Source organism: Amblyomma maculatum, chromosome 2 (genome assembly GCF_055883805.1).
Source record: "Amblyomma maculatum isolate TAMU_Amacu chromosome 2, ASM5588380v1, whole genome shotgun sequence".
NCBI lineage: Eukaryota > Metazoa > Arthropoda > Arachnida > Ixodida > Ixodidae > Amblyomma > Amblyomma maculatum.
The window spans coordinates 217,343,722-217,349,967 of record NC_139345.1 but is presented as its reverse complement, the minus strand read 5'-3'; the positions used below and the strand labels follow the sequence as shown (position 1 = coordinate 217,349,967).

The 6,246-nt window shown below is 41.0% G+C and overlaps 1 long non-coding RNA gene across 1 annotated transcript; it reads right to left on the bottom strand.

Moving 5' to 3' along the window:
- Positions 1-548: 548 nt before the first annotated feature.
- Positions 549-5,906, bottom strand: LOC146201297 (uncharacterized). The gene is made up of 3 exons (XR_014704871.1): positions 5,891-5,906; positions 4,613-4,688; positions 549-659 (listed from the first exon to the last, which is right to left on the bottom strand). It is a non-coding gene; the product is annotated as an uncharacterized LOC146201297 (long non-coding RNA).
- Positions 5,907-6,246: the final 340 nt, after the last annotated feature.

The following is a 6,246-nucleotide window of genomic DNA, read 5'->3' as shown; positions in this document are numbered from 1 at the left end:
TGTACGTGTTGATTACCTTTGATAGCTCTGCCAGTTTTATTGTCGATTTGTTTGGAGGATTTTATACTTTGGCATTTCTTAGTCAAATATTTAGCGTCGTTAGACAGCTTACCGGTATCTTCTCTATCTACCACCTACTTCTACCGTGCACCCAGTAGTGATATCACTGAAGGTATCATTCATCATTTATACACAAAGGTTGTCATCTTCGGTTAAAGCTGAATATCAAAATCGACTTTGGTCGTATCTGATTAAGTGAAATTAGTGGGTCCAGGGGGCCAAATTCTGGATGTTCCCCATCCCCAATCGGATATGCGCGAATAAGGTAGACATATCCAATAGCAGCTCAGTTATCATAAAACCAATGCCTAAAACAACTATGGGCAATATAAGCTTTTATTCACACCCATCATTTTCATAAACCTCCTTTCACTCCTACTTGCTGCCTGTGAGCCCAGTCTTGCTCGGTCCACTATTGCTGCACTTCTGTGAACAATGTAAAGTGCATGACTCAATCTTGCAATTTATTTGATATTGCAGCTACTCACATTTCTTGTGTCTTGGGGCAATACCCATGCATCAGCCTTGAGAACCACTTTCATATCCCTGTTGCACTGCCATAAGCCCATCGTTCTTAATAAGGTTGAGTCATGCAGGAACTGCAAAGAAACCAGTATAAAAAAGGCAAAACAAAGGAGAAATGTTAACTTGCAACAGTCACTGCATGCAGCAGCAGACTTGCTTGATTACAATATCCACTCAGGAAGTGCTCCAAATCACAGCCATATATTAGAAAACTAGGACCGCAGTAGGCATCTGCTCCTATATTTCTCTGAATAATATCAAATTGTTAAGTAAACCCTTGCCAAGGGAGCACTTCATGAGTAAATCATGATAGTGCGGTGGCAAATGAGACCTCACTGCATCAGTGCACGGCGTGATCTAGACTGCCATTTCTCCCGAATTGCTTTGCATTAATTTTATACACTTACACGTCGTAATGATGTTCCAGGCAAGAAGTGGCGTTGTAGTTAGAGTTAATGAATGATATAATGATTTTCAGTTCAGCCACTTTACACTGATGTCAAACATTTTTTCTTTATGGTTTAGGGCACTTAATACCCCAAAGCGACTCAGGCTATGGAACACACCATAGTGGAGGGCTCTCAAAATTCTAACCACTTATAGTTAACGTGCACTGACATTGCAAACACATAGACACCTTGCTCTTTTGCATCCGCTGCTAAGTGGCTGCCACACATTTTGAGCAATCCAAATTTTTTCAGCATGCCTTCATGTTTTCCACTGAATGGCAGTCTTAGCACTGCTGTGGATGCTGCTATTGCCAAACAGCACAAGAAAAATGGCAACTAAGATTAATGAAATACATTCTTCAGGAAACCCAGTGTGTGTGTGCATGAGTGGAAAGGTGTATTACCAAGCCACACGATACATATATTGGTCCTTTCATACCTTGCAGTTGTGGTGAAGGTATCCAGAGGGAATATTGCTCAGAAACAACTAGGTCGACCAAGTTTCACTGTAAACTATGTTAGTATGTCAATATGTAATTTTTTTATATGTTAAAGGATGACCTGCGCTCCAAACAATCTTCTATTCATCTATTCTATTCATCAACTAATTTTTCAAAATTGTTCCCCCCTCTATAGTATGAGCTGCATTACTTTTTGAAAATTTCGTTGGTGCTTCTCACTTTGTATTGCATTTGTCTCTTTTCTTTTGGCATTTCATCCTTTGCATGTGCGGCGTAACATAATTCATTCTGTTCAAATATCTCTTTTCTACCTTATTTATTCCTTTCTTAATGTCACCCTCCAGACTCGTCCGCAATGCCTTCCTAGAACCTCCATCTTTTTCTTCCCTGCCTTCTGTGTGATCTGTTTCTCACAGTACCTACTGCTATTCGCAGCTAAGTTGGCACGGCAATTCACCTACATAATCATCAATTTTCTCCTAAAAACACAAGCAAACATCCAACCTGCTTCTTGTGCCTATTCATCGTGTACAATGCGCTGCTCTTTAAGTGCTGCAGCAACATTTTTTATTTTCTTCAGGTTAAGGGATCACCTATTCATTTTGTATAATGCACTGCTCTTTAACTGCTGCAGCAACATTTTTTATTTTCTTCGGGTTAAGGGATCACCTATTCATTTTGTACAATGCACTGCTCTTTAACTGCTGCTGCAACATGTTTATTTTCTTCAGGTTATGGGATCACAAGTTCCCAGTTAATATAAGGCCATCTCCAAAGCAGCATCTTTTTGTGCCTTCCCCACTCGCCTTAGTCTTTGGGAAGAAAAAACAAAAACTACACCACTGCCCAGACATTGACAAGTTCCCTTGTCAAAACATCCACTGGCAGACTGCAGCTGCCCCTCAATCCTTCTTCAGTCTCCGCTGACTTTATGTATCTTACTGCCTTCATTTTGTTCTGATCTATTTTAATGATAGAATACTGATATTCAAGCCATATTAGTAGGCAGGCTCTTGGAGCCACACAAATTAGCTCGCTAGGAATGTTATACCAGCTTCATGCAGCAATTGAGTCCAGCTGTGGCTTCATTATAGTTGCAGTAAGGGTTGTTGTTGTTTTTTTCTTCCAACTCTCACCTCTGATAAATTTGGACCTTATATTTGCCTCAGCATTTGGCCTTATTGAATGAATTATGTAAACGATTGAACCTGAATTATTTTGGTCATATTGAGGCCCTTGCATATCTCACAATATATTTGGTTTCAAATACAGGCCTCAAAGTAAGCATACAGTGCGTTAGCGTTTTGTTTTAGCACGATTTCAATACCAATCAGCTTTTGCAACAGCCGTAGTCATCCATTAGTAAAAGTTTATTATGAGAGTGCTAAAGAATTCCCAATTTAATGACACATGAATAAAGAAGCCATGAGAAGCTCCATTTCTGTTTGCTCACATTAACATCAATGATAACCTCTCCACACATTTTGCTTTCATTCACTTAATGCAGGGTTTTAAGGAACACTGATGCTCAACATAATATTCAAAGTGGTCTGAAACAAGTCTCGGCTGAAATCCAACTACCAAGAATGAATAAGGTATTTAGTACATAGTTATACATATTCCTATCAAATAACGAAGCGCCAATGACGAACGAATACAAGTTCCACTACAAGTTGTCCATGTAGAATGAGAGGAAGAAGATTGCTACACTGTATGAAAGAGCACTGGAAAAGAGTAGAGGGGTGAAGCCTCAGTTCGCAGGTTGAGCCAACATTTCAACAAGTGGACTTGCCTTCGTTTGGGCAGAGCGGGCATCACTGGCAAGAGTTTAAATATGCTTTTCATTTTGTTCTCATATGCCAGCCAGCCCTGCGATACCATAATGGTGACAACTACCAACTAGCCCAGCAAAACACCCTGCATGGATGTCTAGTCCATCGCCTTAACCGCTCGGCCACGACTGCGCACACACACACACAAATTCTCAAAAGCATTCTCCAGATGGGGGAGAAGGGCAGGTGTGGTTCACTGTCCTGTTAATATTCTGTTTCTTTTTCCTTCTCCGCCTTTGGGGAAAGCTTTTGAGAATTGTTCCCCTGTAGATATCAGTTATCAGGACCCTTTGGAATGCATGTTGCTTTTCAAGAAAAGTGTGTCTGCACTAAAACTGCTTTAGGTGCCGACTAATCATTGCAGAAACAAGCATACACTCGCCCCAATCTTCTGAAAAAAAAAAAGAAAAAGAAGGAACAACCTCGTTTCGGGGCTGGTACGGTCCCTTGATAACATGAAGCGCTGCATGGAACAACAGCGGCTTAAATATGGTTAAAATTGCATAGTGTCCGATTGTAGATCTCTGGAAGATTTACATGCGTCCTGTTAAAAGCATGCCTCGTGTTATGCTTTTAATAGGACACGTGGAAATCTTCCAGAGATCTACAATCAGACACTACCCAATTTTATCGCATTTAAGCTGCCCTAGTTCCATGCAGCACTCCATGTGATCAAGGGACCCGCACGGGCCCCGAAATGTCATGTTTCCTTTTTTTTAGAACATTTTGGCGAGTGTATGTTTGTTTCTGCAATGTTCGCCTTTCGCCAGAAGGTATAGTCCGTGAAACCCTGGACTATGCTGACTAATCATCTACCCTGCATTGTAGTTTTTCCTGCTGCTGCCACTTTTATTTCTTTTTCAGGCCACAGGAACAGATTTCAGGCTGAAAAATCCATACTGAAGAAATTTTTTTCTCTATTTTTCTTTCAGTTCTTGACCTACTTTCTTCTCATGCACCCTCCTGCTCCTCAGCTTTTCTTCAGCGTATTTAAACCCCTGCCAGTGATGATTTCTGCGCCCAGATGAAGACAAGCCAACTGGTCAAAACATTGACCTGCGAACTTCCGCATCTCCCTCTACCCTTGTTCAGTGCTCTTTCATACAAGTTGTCCGTGACAGTTAGTTGTATTTGTTCATTGTTGATGCTTCTTTATTTCATAATATGCAACAACTAACCCAGCAAAAAGTTCTACTGGAGTGCTTACATACATATTGCATTATTTATGTAGGATGGAGAACACATAATCCAACTTAAAGAGAAGCACTGCAGCCAGAACACGCACCATTGGTTCACATGCCGCTCCTGAATATTTTCCAGTTGCCACAAATTCAGTGCTGTGAGCTCCCATGTGGTATGTCCTGCAGACATAATGTAATGCCGTCATAAATACAACTGAGCAATGTGGCCAGAACAAAAATGTGGCAGAAGGGAGAATAAATTAAAGAAGCTCTGTAGAAGTTATCACGCAGCAGTTTTTCACACACGGACAATATTTTTCACTTTCCATTATTTCTTTTATACACCAATACTTAGCACCACAAAACATTGGCTTTCCGTTCTAAGTAGTCCGACAACTTTGAATGCATTTTCATTTTTTGTTTCAATTAACAAATTGGTCAATCATACACAATATTTTCTTAATTAGCAACATCAAGCGTTCTGTCTGAGCATTCTCTTGCCTTTAAACCCTCTTTTTAAAATTATTTTTTTAATTCATCAATGATGAATTAAAATGATTGCAACAACTCTTCATCACCTATCACACGCCAATCAATCGTCTATCACTAAAGCACATATTACCATGATCAATATTTTTATTCCTTTCGGCATGCTGTGCCAACTATTGCTACGACTACTGCTAGTACTACTACTACTACTACTACTACTACTACTACTACTACTACTACTACTACTACTACTACTACTACTACTACTACTACTACTATTACTACTACTACTACTACTACTAGTATTACTATGCCGACGACTTTTCGACCGAACGTGCGGCATAAGCTGCCACTTAAGCTGAAGACAGCATGAAATAAATGCAAAGCAATCAGATGCACAAACCAGCGGCCAACGACTGTGCAGAAGATAGAGAACATTTTTTACAAATATTGTGCTTACACAATGTATCACATGGAGCTAAAATATAGCCCATGTGCGCGTATGACAGCGAAAATTGACATCCGCGAAGGAACCTCTGGGCGAGATGGCAATCGACCAAATGCATTCTCCTTGCCTTTCAAACTTGTCAAATTTTAAATCTGGCAGAACGCAGAGGTCATAAAGAGTATGCGCTAGTAATCTCTAACATGGATGCATGGCTTCCAGTTATAATCGTATAACTCGAATGATTTCTCTATGTTTACTGTTCAGCGCACCCCCCTCCCTCCCCCCTCCCCGTTAGTGTTGCAACCGCTCTCGGCGGAGAGCTCCGAACAAGTCTGTAACGCTTGCAATTTCCTGAGCGTCCTCAGCAGTATGACACGCATAATTTCTGTAAAACATGCGTTCTGAAATTCGCACCCACCATGTGCCAATACATAAGATCGCTTACCTTTAGAGGGAGGTCGATCATCGTCGTAAAGACAACAAAGAACGCAAAGCTTCATAGGGAACTTCGAGGGCCACTTCTGTTCCGAGTGTATGTCAGGCGGCACATTGACAACAGTGAACGAAACTACTCACATCTGCAGGCAAATATGCACACAAAAACACTACGGTTCACTTCAATACGTCGCAAAATATGTCCGAAAATGCCGTTTGCGTGGACAACGCACCGCCGCCATGCCACACGCTGAAAAACAAAATGGTGGGAAAACGTCACCGGGATGGAAGGATGGAATATAGGAGCGTCCCCTTTGAAACGGGGTGGTAGCAGTAGCTATCATGCTCATTATTCTCCCTATATCT